A 17,534-nucleotide genomic window follows, 5' to 3' on the forward strand; every position below is an offset into this window, starting at 1 on the left:
ATAACACAACACATGGAAACTTATCCCCAAAAAACCTTGTAAAAAACAGTGAAAAATTACAAAAATTCATAGAGCATCAAAAGTAGGAATAACTACAGATTCTAAATCTGCAAATATGTGACCCAGAGAGCAATAGATTGACACATTTAAAATGCTAAAAGAAGAGCAAGGGAGCCCTTGTTAACAAGGAATTTAAAATCCAGCAAAATATCTCTAAAACCTGAAGGGTAAACAGAAGCTTAGTGGCTAAGAGAATTTATTGTTAGAACACCTACAAGAGAAGAAATGTAGGAATACAATATTAGACAGTAGCTTGGACCTCTATAAATTAGCATAGACCTCTTTTCTGACTCTAATTTCTCTGAAAGATAACTGTCTAAAACAAAAATAATAACTACTAAGGTGATTACAGATAGGTCAAAGTTACAAATATGACAAAAATAAGACTAAGGACAAAGGGGGATGGAAATATTCTGAATGGGACATTGCTATTCAATGCCTGTAAAGTACTGAGATACATTCTGCAATATTCCGAGAGAAAATATGATCTGGGAAATGAATTCGTAATTAAGAGTCAAGGTAATGAATTCATATAAAATATTTTCTTGACAATCACTTAATTAAATTAATAAAAGAACATTTTTTAAAAAGCCCTCAAATGTTTGGAAGTTAATACACTCATATATAACTCATAAGTCAATGGCACAAGGTCAATGAGAAAATAATTTTAATAAATAAAAATGAAACAGATTACTAAGATTGTCAGGATGCATCTAAAACAGTGTTTTATATGGTTACATCAGGAATAAAAAGGAACTGGTGATTTTTACTTACAGAAGAATAAGATTGCTCATCAGAACCAATAAAAGCAGGAACACAGTCAAAGCAGGCAAAACGAGGATGAATATAATACGATCAATATAACATGATCAAGTGTATAGAAAATCAAAGTAACCCATAAGGATAGAAATAATATCAGTGTCTGCCTGAGGATAGAGGAGGCCAGAGAGGGCCCTGGGGAGGTATTAAAAAGGATTAAATGAACTCTAGATAGGGCAAAGGGGAAAGGGGGAGGAAGGGGGAGGGAGGGGGCACAGGGTTAGGGAAGACGGTGGAATGCGATGGTCATCATTACCCTAAGTACATGTATGAAGACAAGAAGGATGTGACTCTACTTTGTGTACAACCAGAGATGTGAAAAACTGTGCTCTATATATGTAATATGAATTGTAATGCATTCTGCTGTCATGTATAACAAATTAAAATTTTAAAAAAGGAATCAAGGAAACTCTTGGACTTGGGGCATCTGTTGTGGCTATTATTTCATGAGTACATAAATAGGACAAAACTTATTAAATCATGCACTTTAAACCTTTAAGCATATTGTGTCACAAATATATCTCAATAAAGCTGCTAGAAAAGTAATAAAGCTGAAATGAAGACATTTTCAGAAAGTAACAGTTGACAAAATTACTAAATTTATACTAAATATAGACTACCTACTGTTCTTTAGTATTTGGAAAATGATCCCATGTAAAAATATAAAAGAAAATATTTGTCAAATAAGATCTAAATAAAAATTGATTATGTAAGATGATAAAACTTTGAGTGTAGTGCAAAATTAAAAATCAGAAAATTCTGGAGGGAAATTAGCATAATTAAAATGTCCTAACCATGTTGTCTCACCCACAAAGAGGGCACAGAAAGCAATCAACATTACCATAATCAGGAAGCACCTCAACTTTTGGACTGAAAGGACATGATATTTCTGGTAAAGTTGATTGATAAGCACTGGGGTATATCAATAAAGTTGTACAGTTTCATGATACAGAGTGTGATGCTTTAAAAATAACAATAAACAAGCTAGACATGGTGATGCATACCTTCAATCTCACCAACTCCGGAGGCTGAGGCAGGAGGATCACAAGTTTGAGAACAACCTGGAAAACTTAATGAGGCCTCAATCAACTTAGTGCCTTAAAAAAAGGATAAAAATGACTGAGATCCTAGCTCTGTGTCAAGTGCCTGTAGGTTTAATCCCCAGTACAAAAAGCAAACAAACAAAACAAAGAAATGACAACAATAAATATTACACACACTACAAGGATAAAAGCTGAGGCCAAGTCTCAGAATTCTGAATGGGACATTGCTATTCAATGCCTGTAAAGTACCGAGATACATTCTGCAATATTCCAAGAGAAAATGTGATCTGGGAAATGAATTCGTAATTAAGAGTCAAGGTAATGAAAAACATAAAGAATAGCTCTGTCACCCCAAATAAGTCCATTTTTAAAAGTCCCTGAAGCTACATGCAGCCTGCAACAGCTAACTCGTAAGGGAAGCAGTGCCTAGGAACTGGGGAGGGAGGGGGTGTCAGTACTCGCCTTCTCCTGATAGGGCCCCATGTAGAAATTAGGAGGAGAGTCTACAGGCTTTCTAAACAGTGTTGAGGAAACATGGAAATGAAGCAGGAATAGGAAATGTGAGACAAGAGGAGGGAAGTCCAAGTACGTTCAAGCATGTAGACAGTAAGGAAAAAAGTCAGTGATTCTATTCATTGTTTACAAGTAAAATTAAGTTTGTGAACTCATATTTTCATTAAGCACAAATGATAAACTGGAAAAATTAATCAGTCTGTAACTCTTCTAAACTTATCAAGATCCTACCTCAAAATAAAATAATAAAAGGGCTAAGGATGTGACTCAGTCATAGAGCACCTCTGGGCTCAATCCCCAGTACAAAAATGGAGAAAAAGTCTACAGAATACATTTTTTTTAAAAAAAGAAAGAAAGCAAAAGTAGGTATCTGATTATATATTCATAAGTAAAAATCAACTACCTAAGATGAATTGATCTAAAAGGCAAAGCTGAGTTACATAGTAAAAAACATAGCTCTCTAAAAGTGTATACAAAAGTGACCCCAAGGCAAAAAGACTAAAGGTAGAGAAGAGAGAGAAGGAAACCGGCACCAATTCAGACAGAAGGTGGTGTTGGTGAGTAAAGGCATTACCTTGTGAAAAAGGGTGGTCACTTTACAGAGCCAAATGTTATACCTAAACAGAAAAGGTACCGCCAATCATCATGCAACAAGAACATGGTAGCAAAATATATAAAGGGAAATATTGAATTAAAAATAAATAGAGGGCTGGGGCTGGGGCTCAGCGGTAGAGCACTCGCCTAGCACATGCGAGGCCCTGGGTTTGATCCTCATCACCACATATAAAATAAAGGAATTGTGTCCAACTACAACTAAAAAATAAATATTAAAAATAAACACATAAATAAATAAGTAGAAACTTAGCCAGGCATGGTGGCACATGCCTGTAATCCCAGCGGCTCAGGAGGTTGAGACAGGAGGATCATAAGTTCAAAGCCAGCCTCAGCAACTTAGCGAGATGCTAAGCAACTCAGTAAGACCCTGTCTCTAAATAAAATACAAAATAGGGCTGAGGATGTGGCTTAGTGACTGAATGCCCCTGAGTTCAATCTCTGGTACCTAAATAAATAAATAATTTTAAAAAATAAATAGAAACTCAATTTATTACAAGATTAACTCAACATCTATCAGCCCAGGCAAGAGCCAAATAAGAATGTGGAGTGAATGACATTCATTTTTATGTGCATTTATTTATTTATGTTTGATGTAAACATAGGTGTGTGTGTGTGTATGTGTGTGTGTGTGTGTGACCATACCTAAACATGTACTAAACTAAAACCGGAAACTGGATAATTTAAAGTGGCAAAGGGTTAATTTTATTACCCTAGAGTAGGGAACATGTATGCGAAAATCTCTCAAGAAATGTAAATAAAACAGAAGTAGGTGAACCATATTATTTTACCATTTTAAAAAACCTAGAAACAAGAAAAAGTAGAAACAAAAAAAAAGCTATTAAGCAGAAACATTTAAAAATCACATTACAGCAAAAGGGAATGAAAGAAAGGAGGATGGGAATAGAAAATAGAGTAGAATGAATCAGACATCACTTTCCTATGTTCATATATGAATTCCTAATCAGGGAAACTCCATGCCAGGTATAACCACAAGAATGGGATCCTAATTGGGATGGGTTGTATTCCATGTATGTATAATAGGTCAAATGCACTCTATCATCTTGTATATCTAAAAAAATACTAATAATAACAATAAAAATTTTTGAAAAAAAATTAAAAATCATGTCACAGAAGATTTAGAAAGGAATACTAAAGTTTATGCATGTGAAACACTAACAGAATATTTCTAAACCTGTGATTCAAGAAAATTACTAGTTTTAACAACTTAAATAAGTTAAAATGAAAACTTAAAATAAACTATGTATTGAACTCAAGCAATAAGAAAAGGCACAACAATTTGAAATAAGTAAAAAGAAATATATTTGTGTGTAATAAAGTTTAGGAAACAGTTGATTTGATAACTAAATTAAAAACCAAGTATTTGAAATATCCTCAAAGTAAAGAGATTAACAAAATCAAGAAAGAGAACAAAGTCAAATAGCAAAATATACATGCAAGAATGAGTTCATAGGCCAAACAAATAATGTGAACAAGGTGAAATCGTTTCCCTTAGCACTGTGCACTTCTCTGTGAAAATCTGGATGAATGAGGTGTTTTAAAGAAAATTACAAATTGTTAACATTTACTTTAGAACAAAGCAATAAAAGCAAAGGTTTAAAAGAGCTTCATCAAAGAATACCATCAGTCCTAGATGACTTCAGAGTTGATATTTTTCAAACTTCCAAAAAGCAGACATATCTGATGTGGTTTAAACTATTTAATACCAAGAGGGAAAAATCATACTTTCATAACAACATAATTTTGGAAGTACAGATGGAAAGATCCTGAAAATAAGGACAAGGAACAAAGGGCCAGTCTTAAGGAACCCCAGAATAGCTGTTTCAAAGCTGTGCAAAGCTGGGGTCCCTCTGGGGCAGGGAGACTCAAGCAGATCAGCAAAACAGAGAGAGACCCAGACGCATGACCTACAGAACTCAGTATGGAATCGATGCAGCTTCACATCAGTAAGAGAAACATTATTTCCATTGTGTATCTTCCAGGCAAAACTTAAGCTGAATTTTTATGTTCCTGTTTCTACAAAATCAATTTTGAATGGGTCAAATCTACTTGTTAAAATAAAAATCATCAAAATACAAGGAAGACCCTGTAGAGGTATTTTAACATAATTTTTTTTAATGAAAATGATTCTATTTAATTACTGCACAGCAACTCAAATGAAGCATTTTAGAATTTTATAGACACAGGTCTCAGTCTTCTGAAGCACATTTCAGTTTAAACATCTTTCTTCTTTGGCAAACACATATTCTGTAAGCATATGCTAGAATTTTGTGACTTTTTCTACTTATGATCATCAAACACAAAATTAAATTCCATGTATTTTCTCTAACAAGTTAAGTATGTAGGAAAGCTTTGATATTTCCTATATTTCATAAGTGATTCACCCCCTGCAGGTAGCATTTCCTGTTGCAGGAAAAAGTAGAGCACATAATGAGCCAGTTTGGCAAGTCACAAAGTGGAATTCTTCAGAAACTTTTCCACAGTGGAAACCTAGCAGATTAAAAGGAAGACTGACCAATCAACATCTATGCCAGCCTCAGTCCCAGGATTATGCAGCATGGTGCAACAGATCTCTCTTTCCAAAATCTAAGTTTACTAGAATTGAGCTGTACGTTTTAAATTGGGAGGAAAAAAACTGTTCCACTTTTCTGAGACCCAGCCAAAAATGAACTGAAATGTGAATTTTAATTACTCTTTTCTTTTAAAATGTCTAGAATTGTTTCTATGCAATTTGGAGCAATCACAAAAAGAATTAGCAAATTTTCCACTTATGATATATGTTACTGCTACAAAACTTACACTTTAATTCTCAAACTTTGGCCAAATTGGTATAAGTAGAACACAGATCTCCTCAAGAGGCATGATGTCCCTATCTCAAATCCATTGGATGAGAGCTATTTATCATTCCAAAGTGAGAACATGTGAGAAAAATTTGAGAAGAAGATGAGAACTATATTATCATGCTAATAGGTTCAGTCATATTTGTCCACAATAGCAAAAAGAACAATTAGCAAAAGAATAATTCAAGAATTTTAAAATTGAATAAATATAAATACCTCCTCACTTTTGAGCTTTATGATTGCCTTCATAAGCATACAAAACAAGAAAAAAGAATTCTCTCTAACCACAAAAGCATCGAGTGTGAGCAATGCTTCCAGGGGAGTGGTCTTGGGGCCTTATTACAGCCGCCATCTACCGCAGTCTGGCTGGGCACAAATGCCGCAGTCTGGCTGGGCACACAATCACGAGCCACCACACAGCTTGTAGATTCAAACAGCAACTCTTTATTCCCGAACTCACACCAGCCGTCTACAATCACGTTCTGGGGAAATCCACGATCTCTGCCCATATCCACCTCCACCGGGCTTCTGTCTCCCAAAAAATACTGTCTGAATCCCGTGAGAACTCAAGGGGAACTCAGGCAGCAGGATACGCCCTATTCCCAGCAGGAATAATCTTAAACCTTAAACCTGGAACCTAAACTGGGAACGCCCTAAACCCGATTATCTTAAACCGGGAACACCCTAATCCGCCCTGGTCCTTGAGCAAGGTCACCTACATTCAATGTCACTGCAAAATGTCAGCAACATGGGGTATGCTGGCAAGGAAATTGTCATACCTACTTGGCTAATGGCTCCCAGCAGCCATCTACTAAAATCAGAGAAAGGGCACTCGGTGAATCAGATCTATTTTGCTGTTGAGAAGTTGTCTAAGTACATAAGGTATGGAACACGAGCCGTGGCAAGTTGACTGAGTGAGATACATCTGTGGGGAAGGTGACAGAAGAATCAGCGATTATTGGCTTTGAACTGGTTTACATGAAAAATCCCAGCAACTAGGAGAAGGGCTTGCTTTATGCACATTCAGGAAACTGGTTTCTCATGTTCATGGGGTTAAGTTTCTGGAAGAAGAAGGATAGATCTCTAAAAAGTCTTGCATGGAAATAGACCTGACCACAATACTTTAAGAGGGAGGGTTTACATTCACGATAGCCTCAAAAAAAAAAGAAAAGCTTGAAAATCAATCTAATAAAACAGGTAAAAGACCTCTACAATGAAAACTACGAACACTAAAGAAAGAAATTGAAGAAGACCTTAGAAGATGGAAAAATCTTCTTTGTTCTTGGATAGGCAGAGTTAATATTGTCAAAATGCCCATACCTTCAAAAGTGATATGTAGACTCAATGCAATTCCTATTAGAATCCCAATGATGTTCTTCACAGAAATAGAAAAGGCAATCATGAAACTATTTGGAAAAATTTGAGGCCCAGAATAGCCAAAGCAATCTTTAGCAAGAAAAGTGACAGAGTAGGCATCAAATAACAGACTTGAAATTATACTACAGAGTTATGGTAACAAAAATGGCATGATATTGGCACTAAACACACAGGAAGACCAATGGAACAGAACTGCAGACAGAGACAAACCCACATAAATACAGTTATCTCATACTAGACAAAGACACTATAAACACACATTGGAGAAAAGATTGTCACTTCAACAAATGGTGCTGGGAAAACTGGAAATCCATATGTACAGAGTGAAGTGAACCCCTATCTCTCATCCTGCACAAAACTCAACTCAAAGTGGATCAAGGACCTTGGCAGTAGACCACAGACTACTAGAAGAAAATCTAGACCCAACTCACCATTGTATCAGCTTAGGAACTGATTCCTCAACAAGACTCCTAATGACAAGAAGTAAAATCAGACTCAATAAATGGAATAGAATCAAACTAAAAAACTTCTTCACAGAAAAGTAAATAGTCAATAACGTGAAGAGAGAACCTACAGAATGGGAGAAAAGCTTTTCTGTTTATATTTCAGATAGAGCATTATTCTCCAGGATATAAAAAGAACTCAAAAAACTTAACACCCCAAATCAAATAACCCAATGAATAAATGGGCAAAGAAAATGAACAGACACTTCACAGAAGAAGAAACACAATTGGTAAACAATTATATGAAAAATGAAAAACATGTTCAGCATCTTTAGCAATTAGAGAAATGCAAATTGAGACTATACTGAGATTCCAGATAAAGAAAATGTGGTACATATATACAATGAAATATTACTCTGCCTTAAGGAAGAATAAAATTATGGCATTTGCAGGTAAATGGATGGAGCTGGAGAATATCATGCTAAGAGAAATAAGCCAATCCCAAAGGGCCAAAAGCCAAATTTTTTCTGATATGGAGATGCTAATTCACACAAAGGGGGTGGGGACTAGGGAAGAATAGATGTACTTGGGATTAGATAGTGGGGAGTGAAAGGAGGGGAGGGGATATAAGGGTAGGAAGGTAGTAGAATAAAGCAGACATTATTACCCTATGGGTATACATGATTTCATGACTATATGACTGCTGTGATTCTACATAGAATACAAACAGAAGAGTGAGAAGTTGTACTCCATTCATTTATCGTGTGTCAAAATGCATTCTACTGTCACAGATAACTAATTAGAATAAATGAAAAAGTAAAGTGGGAAAACAAGATGATTTATGACTGCAAACAAAACAAAAATATACTGAGATTCCATCTTGTTCCATTCAGAATGGCAATTATCAAGAACACAAGTAACAATAAATGTTGGTGACGATGTGGAGAAAAGGTACACTCATACATTGTGGGTGGGACTGCAAATTTGTGCAACCACTCTGGAAAGTAGTATGGAGATTCCTCAAAAATATGTGGAACAGAACCACATATTGATCCAGTTTTTCCTCTCCTCAGTATATACCCCAAATGAGCATACTACAATGATGCAGACACATCAACATTTTTAGCAGCTCAATTCATAATAGCTAAGCTACGGAACCAACCTCGGTTCATTGGATGAAGAAAGAAAGAATAAAGACATGTTTTCAATGGATGAAGAAAACATGGTCTATCTGCACCATGGAATACAACTTGGCCATAATGAAGAACTAAATGATGGCATTTGCCAGTAAATGGATAGCACTGAAGACTGTCAGTCTAAGTGAAATAAGCCAGTCCCTCTAAACCAAAAACCCAATGTTCTCTCTGACATGCAGATGCTAACACACAATAAGGGGGTGGGAATCCAAGTTCAGTGAATCCGACAAAGGCAAATGAAATGGAGGGATGGAGCCTGGGAATGGGATAGACAGCAGAATGAACCAGACGCAACTTTCCTATGTTCCTGTGTGAACGCACAACCAGTGCAACCCCACATCATCGTGCAGCACAAGAAGGCAAGTGGTAGTCCACGGATGTACAGTCTGCTAAAATACATTCTACTGTCACGTATACCTAAAAAGAACAAATAATAAAAGGAGGAAAGAGTTTAATACGAACACTTGTCAACCAAGTTGTCAGCGAATGGGAGATGAGCTCCTATACTTAGGGACTAGACATGCTCTTTAAGGGACAATCGCCTATGTTTGCGGTGGGGGAGGGGGACATTAAATGACTGTCAATGTTCCTTCAAAGCTTGTCACATAAGACCCACCAGAGAAACTTACAAGGATCCAGCCACAATTGCCAAACTGTTCTGATCCACCCTGTTCAGGTGACACGGAGTCAACTGTGCTCCCTGTGATTCTGAAGTCTCCTGTGACAGGCATCCCTTCCTAGCTGCCATCTTTCGAACCTGTGGTGTAGAAAGAAACAAGACCTCAAACTAAGCACGCTCCAGAGCGTGCACGCCCCTGCGCGTGATAACAAGTCCTTCCTGTGTAACTAGGCACACGTTTCCCCAGTGACAGTCTCTTGCTCAGGTTCCCCTGGCTTTCTGTGAGGAGACCCCGCTGTGGGAATCATCCCCCGTGCTCTCCTCAGTGCTGCAGGTCACAAACATGTCTTCACCCCCCTCCCCCCTGCTCTACTGGCCACACTCCCCGAGGACCCAGTGTGTCCTGACCTATTACTAATGAGAGCATCAGGAGATGCTGAGGAGTCACCCGAGTGGTTCTGACGGAGGACGTCCCCACCCCAGGGAGGAGAGAGGAGGTGATGCCCGGCGGGCCCTGGGAGCTGGGACTCGTGCCCTGGGGTCAGAGGTGCTGCCTAGCTTCCCCAGTACCTGGAGTGGACTCCACGGGTCTAGAATGACCACGAAGGAGCAGCATCATTCAACTGGTACTGGAATCTCTCAAGGGGCACAGTAGGCTGGTCCTGGCTGTGACAACCTGCAACTTGAAGGTCAACGTGAAGGACTCAGGCATGCCCCTCACAGGAGAAGGCTTTCTTGGGTGATTAGGAAGAATTCCAAGCAGGTCCCAAAACGGCATGGGAGAAGGGGGGACTGAGCTGGCCTTCAGTGTGGTCGGGAAGCCGTGGTGAGGGTCCCCACAGAGGAAGGCCTGAGTTGGCCCAGCTTGGGCTCCCCACCAGGGGGAGTGCTGAGGTGGCCCTGGGGCCTGCTCCATGGGGGCACCAGAGGAAGGGGAAGGACAACCTGAAGCCGGGTTCTACATGGAGCCAGACACCTGATCCCAGCTCCACTGGACGTCCTTCCTTTGGCCATCTGTTTTCTGGTGCTGTGTCAGTGGCATCTGAAAATTCAGGACGGTTAGGTTTGGACTATGAGCGTCAGTCTCTTGTCATTAACAAGTGTCCCTCTATTCCATGATTAATGGTTTTGCCCCCATCTTTTCTCCTACAGAAACAGTTGGATGTTTTGTTTGCTCTCTTTCTGCTTTCTCTGGTTTGCTTTGTTTTCTCCCACACCTCAATCTCGGTATTTCTGAAGTGCACTGCTTTAGAGTTTTGAAAGCTGCTTAACTCAGTGCAAATTTTATTTTATTGCTTGATCCAATCTAATTTTTCCAGTTAAACCTATTTATGTGTATACTACCCAAGAATCTCATTTTTAATTGCTTCCTCTTACAAATATGTCTTATAAAGATTTCTGCATGGGTATGGAACCTACTGACTCTTCTACTCACTAAGTAAAGCATTCAGCATTTTCAAACTTCTTGCCACCTGTCCATCCTCATATGCATCTGATAATAGTAGTTTGCAATTAAACATACAACTGAGATGCTCTAAAATGCTTTCAACAGCCACTTGGCAGTTCGCTTTAAGGCTGGTGGCTAGCACCTGCAAGTCCTCACGAGCCACACATGCTTGTTTTGAGTCATTTGCTGATTGGCTGGAGGCACTTTAAAGTGATAAGCTCACTGAGAATGTTGATCATGCTGCCTTAAAAACTTGAATGTTGAATCTGTATTTTAAATCCTGAGGTTACATTTCCTCCCAGATCCTGTTACTTTGGTCTAGCAGTATACCACAGCTTCATAGAACTGTAAAATCATGAAGTCTTTCTGTTTTTTTCTCTTCCCTGGGGATCACGTATTTGCCTAAATCCAGGTGAGATTCTTCATCTTTGCACTTTAACACCTTGATGGCTATGTCCCAGTGTCTATCTGTTCACATCAAGTTTGAAGAATGCAGTTATCCCACGACTTACCACACCATAATGTCAACTGTCACTGTCACATTCTTCCTGGCTGCCATGAGAAGCCAGACCTCCTTTGCCATGCGCCTCTGCTGCAGTGCTCTGCCTTACCACCAGCCAAGAGCAACACAGCCAGGCAATCACAGACTGAAAACTCTAAAAACCTGAGTGAAAATACAGCTTTCCTCTCCAAGTAACCTAGCTTGGGTATTTTGTCACAGCAATGAAAAGCTAACTAACATAGTTACTTGTCTGATTTGTCTTTTCTAAGAATATTGGGGTTTTAACCTTTTAACTTAGGTCTCTGGTCGATTTTCAGTAATAGCTATGTAGGACATGAAGGGCAGGTTGAAAGTGGTCTGGTTGCATGTCTGCCTGGTTATCTCACATTGCTTATTGAAGGACTCTTCTTTCAGGCTGGGAATAGAGCCTGAAATATAGTTGGTAGAGTGTTTGTCTCACATGCCCAGGCCCTGGGTTCAATCCCCAGCACCTAAAAAATAAAAAAGACTCTCCTTTCCCCCATTGGATTTTCTTGGAATTTTTGAAATAAATAAACTGACCATAAACAGGAATATATATCTCTAGACTCCAAGTTCTAATCTGTTGATTTATATGTCTCTCCTTAGGCCAGTACCACAGCGTCTTTACTACAAAGGCTTCTTGGTGAGTTTTTAAATGGGGGAGCATGAATTCTCCAGTCTTGTTCTTCTTTTGCAAGACTGTCATGGATATTTTAGAGCTTTTGCATTTCCATATAACCTTTAATGTCAGCTTTTCAATTCATCAAAATAAAAAATAAATGGAGCTTTTATAAGGAAGTGTTGAATCTGCACATCAGTTTGGGAAGCATGGTGGTGCTAACACTCAACTCTCCCAATCCATGAGTCTTGGATGTCTTCCCATTTGTTTCTTTAATTCCTTTTACTGTGGTTTAGGGTTTTCAGGCTGGGGAACTCAAACTTTAGCTAAACTCATTGCTAACTCTTTGATGTTATTACAAATGTATTTTTTCTTAGTTTAACGTTCAGACTTTGTGTTGCTAGTGTAGAGAAGGAGAACTGCGCATGGTATGTTGGCCTTGTATCCAGCACCCTTGCTGAACATGGCTCTCAGTCCTGTGGACTATTTTGTGGACTGTCTGCAGATGAAGTCACATGATCTGTGAACACATGCAGTCTTACTTCTTCCCTGCCCAGCTGAGTGGCTTTATTTCCTTTTTCTTGCCTGATTTCTATAGACTGAGCCTCTAGTACAATGTCAAATAGGAATAAAAAAATAGGAATTTGTCATTTTTTCATCTTTTACTGTATATCTTGTGTGTCTTAGCTTCATTATCATCATCTTTTGTGTCCGATTAATATTTTTATTATATCGTTTTAATATTCTTATCACTTCATTTTCTGGATTTGAGTCATTTTCTAATGGTTTCCCCAGTAACTTTAATTAGTACCTTAAAATAGTCTAGCTTGGATTAATGCTGAACTAATTTGACAGTGCCATCATGTGTTGCTTAGTGACAGGGACACATAATGAGAAATGTGCCACCAAGCAATTTTGCCACAGAGTGAGCCTCGTAGAGTGCACTTATGCAAGCTGTGATGGCCACAGTGTGGCTAGGATGTGGTCTTAGGGACCATCGTCATCTATGAGGTCCACTGCTGACCAGAGCCTCGTTACCTGATGCACGTGTACAGACCTGACATCAAAGCAGCTCATTCTGTGCCCATCCTCAGAGCTGGTCTCGCCATGCAAGTCGTGGGTCGTGTGCCTTACAAGCCCATCAAAGCAGACTTTAATCATGTCTCTGTACAGCTGTCATGTAAATAAGAACTAAACAGAACAACAGGAATGGCTTCCTGTCTTGTTCACCTTGTAACCACCTTTGTAAGTACCCTGCGTTTTCAGATGAGCATTCCAGTTACTGTCCAGCCTCCTTTTGATTCATCCTGGGGATTCTTCTCAGCCTGTCCCGTAGCACAGACCCCGTCAATATTTGTCTGCCTGGGAAAGTCTTGATTTCTCCTGCGTGGGATGCTAGTGGGGCTGTTGAATACCGCATTCTGCCTGGTGGTCTTTCACTTTTGACACTTGGAATATGTCACTCCCTACACTGGGGGGCCTCTGTGGCTGACGTCAGTGTCACTGAAGGCTCACACACATGAGAGTAGCTTCTCTCTCTCTCTCTATTTCTAGACTTTTAATTTCACTTTTTTATTGATTTTATTTTTTAAATACATGACAGCAGAATGCATTACAATTTTTATTACACATCTAGAGCACAATTTTTCATATTTTGTATATAAAGTATGTTCACACCAATTCATGTCTTTATACATGTACTTTTTTGCATTGCAATTCTTATTACACATATATACCACAATTTTTCATATCTCTGTTTGTATATAATTCATGTCTTCATACATGTACTTTGGATAATGATGTCCATCACATTCCACTGTCCTTGCTAATCCCCTGCCTCCTCCTTTCCCCTCCCTCCTCTCTTCTCTATCTAGAATTCATCTACTCCTCCCATGTTCCCCTCCCTACCCCACTATGAGTCAGCCTCCTTATATCAGAGAAAACAACTGCCATTTGTTTTTTGAGGATTGGCTAACTTCACTTAGCATTATCTTCTCCAACCCTATCCATTTACCTGCAAATGCCATGATTTTATTCTCTTTTATTGCTGAGTAAAATTCCATTGTGTATTTTATACTACATTTTTTCATCCATTCATCCACTGAAGGGCATCTAGGTTGGCTCCACAGTTTAGCTATTGTGAATTGTGCTGCTATAAACATTGATGTGGCTGTGTGCCTGTAGTATGCTGTTTTTAAGTCTTTTGGTTATAGACTAAGGAGTGGGACAGCTGGGTCAAATGGTGGTTCCAATCCCAGATTTTCAAGGAATCTCCATACGGCTTTCCATATTGACTGCATCAATTTGCAGACCACCAGCAATGCATGAGTGTATCTTTTTCCCCGCATCCTCGCCAACATTTGTTGTTGCTTGTCTTCATAATAGCTGCCATTCTGACTGGAATGAGATGGAATCTTAGAGAAGTTTTGATTTGCATTTCTCTACTTACTAGAGATGATGAGCATTTTTTCATATATTTGTTGATTGACTGTATATCCTCTTCTGAGAAGTGTCTGTTCATGTCCTTGGCCCATTTATTGATTGGGTTATTTGTTTTTTCGGTGCTTAGCTTTTTGAGTTCTCTGTCCTAGAGATTAGTGCTCTATCTGATCTGCGTGTGGTAAAGATTTGCTCCCAGGATGTAGGCTCTCTATTCACTTCACAGATTGTTTCTTTTGCTGAGAAGAAACTTTTTAGTTTGATTCCATCCCATTTATTGACTCTTGGTTTTGCTGCATTCCCAATATCTCCCTGTCCTGAAGAGTTTGTCCCTGTGAGAATCTCTTGAAGTTTATTTCAGAGTTCATTGAGCACCTTGGATGCACAAATCAATGTGTTTCTAAAATTAAATTTGGGAAATATTTGGCTAATATGTTTTCTAACATTTTTCCTTTTTCTCTCTCCTTTGCTCTGGTAGTCAGGACATGAAGACTGGTTTATCAGAGGGGCCTCAAAAACCTCTGGACTTCCAATCTCTTTTCTTTATTACTTTCTCTTTTATTCTTCAGACTGGAAAATCTCAACTGATGTATCTTCAAGTTCACTGGCTGGCCCTTCTGTCCGTTCATATTTGCTGATGGGCTTTTCTTGGAAATATTTTGTTACTGCAGTTTTCAGAATTCATACGTGATTCTTATTCATTTTATTTATTTATTTTGATATTTGATGAAACAAGATGCTCAGACTTTCCTCCAATTCTTTGGTCCTGACTTTAGTTCTTTGAACAACAAATACTGCAGAGTCTTTTTCCAGTGAGTCCAGTACCTAAGGTTCCTCAGGAAAAGTCTACATCGACGGCTTCTTCTCCCTGTTCATCAGTCACGCTTCTCTGTCTCTTTGCACATCTGGTTTTCCATTGCTGGTAAAGAGGGCATTTCCAATGGCAGGATATGGACGCTCTGGAAATTGGAATCCGCCTCTCTGTGGGTTCTGTGGATGCCTTTATCAGTAAAGGGTGTGCACGGTGTGCACGTTTGCTAGTCCTTTATCAGTAAAGGGTGTGCACGGTGTGCACGTTTGCTAGTCCTTTATCAGTAAAGGGTGTGCACGGTGTGCACGTTTGCTAGTCCTTTATCAGTAAAGGGTGTGCACGGTGTGCACGTTTGCTAGTCCTCCTGCCGCAAAGCCTGCCTGGGCAGGTGCAGTCCCCACACTGACTAAAGTGACCGGTCAGCCTAGGGGCAGTTAACGTGTGAGCCGAGATCTCCCAAGTCTCAAGTCAGCAAACCACGTTCCCCTCTGTGTTTTCCACCCACCAACTTCTTTATATCACAGTGTATTTTCTTAAACTCAGTTTTCTTTTTATGAACTGACTTTTCAGCAGTGTCTCATCTGCTGTAAGACCACCCATTGTTCTTTTAAATTCTAACATTTTATATTTCTGTTCTAGAATTTTGATACATTTCCCATTCAAATATCTTTGTCTTTTTTATTTTAACACTGTTTCCTTATTATATTTCTCAATGTCATTTTTTTTTTGGTTTGTTTTGTTGTTATTATTGTTTTTGTTTTGGTAGCAGGGATTGAACCCAGGGATGCTTGACCACTGAGCCACATCCCCAACCCACTTTACAATTTTTATTCAAAGACAGGGTCTCCTTAAGTTTCTTAGGGCCTCACTAACTTGTTGAGGCTGACTTTGAACTCATGAACCTCCTGCCTCAACCTCCGAGCCACTGGGATTACAGGCGATTCACTGTCACCACCCTGGTTCAATGTTGTCTTTTATCTTTCCCTGTTCCTAGGAAACTTTGGGAATTCTGTTCAATCCTCTTGGCCTCTCTTACAATTGGTTTATATTTGTGGTAAAAATACAGCCCCAACTACAGTCTTTAAGTTCCCATGTTACCTTTGAATCTTGACATAATAGTGCATATTTATCAAGAACCATAACATTTTAGTATCCAATAATTACACTTATGTGTGTCTCCTTTAAGAAAATAACCTGAATATGAATAGATTTCTATGAAGATATTCAAAGCAGAAAAAACGTATAATACAAAGTGTTTAGAGAAAATCTAAGCATTTGACAATCAGAGAAGTAGGCATTTAAATTGTTGGAGTTGTAGGGGTCCGGCGAAACGTCAGAGGAAGAGACCACCAAGAGACTGTCTCATGCAACAGCAAAAAGGGTTTATTTGGAGACCAGCATGCTGGGGCTCAGAGCTCACTAGAGCAAAGAGAGATAGAGCACTGGGAACAGCTTAAGCAGAGCTTATATACTTTTCTTGGAGAGGGCAGGGAGGGAAGTTCATTGACGGGTCAGGGCGAGTGGGCAGTTTGCCTGCAACTGAGTGAGGGAGTGCATTCTGCAGTTTGGCAGTTGGGGACAGCACATTCTGGGAACAAGATTAGCAAACAGTTCTCAGGATTTCAACAGTGTTTTGTTAAGCATACAGAAAAACGGAGTGCAAGTACCCATTTTATTAACCTTTCAGAGTAAGATGTAGCCATTGTTAATGATATTTTCAAATAGTTTTATAACCTAGTAAATTGTTCACAATTTTATATTAGAGGAAATTTCAGAATAAATATGGTTCATCTAATTACTTCCTGAAAGCAGATTATTTATCCAGGACACATTGCAAGACAGAAGAAAATACCCCCGAAGATGTGGCAATAGAAATCATTTCAATTTTTTTCTTTATATGTCCCTAACCTTTCCGCACTAAATATATATCAAGAAAACAATCACATTTCAAATTAAGAGGTGAATCTGAAGTAGTAGGAAACCCTGCTCAGAGCACGTGTCTGGGAGGACCCTGGCCCCACACTGCCTGCGAGGCTGCTCCTCTGCTGCAGGAGCGTCTGCTCCCCTGGCTGTCAGACTGTCGCGCTGTCTTCAGAGAGTCTGGCCTCAGCGTGGGTCTTCTCATACCTCTGAATACGGCCTCAAGGGCGCA

Source organism: Marmota flaviventris, chromosome 6 (assembly GCF_047511675.1).
Source record: "Marmota flaviventris isolate mMarFla1 chromosome 6, mMarFla1.hap1, whole genome shotgun sequence".
NCBI lineage: Eukaryota > Metazoa > Chordata > Mammalia > Rodentia > Sciuridae > Marmota > Marmota flaviventris.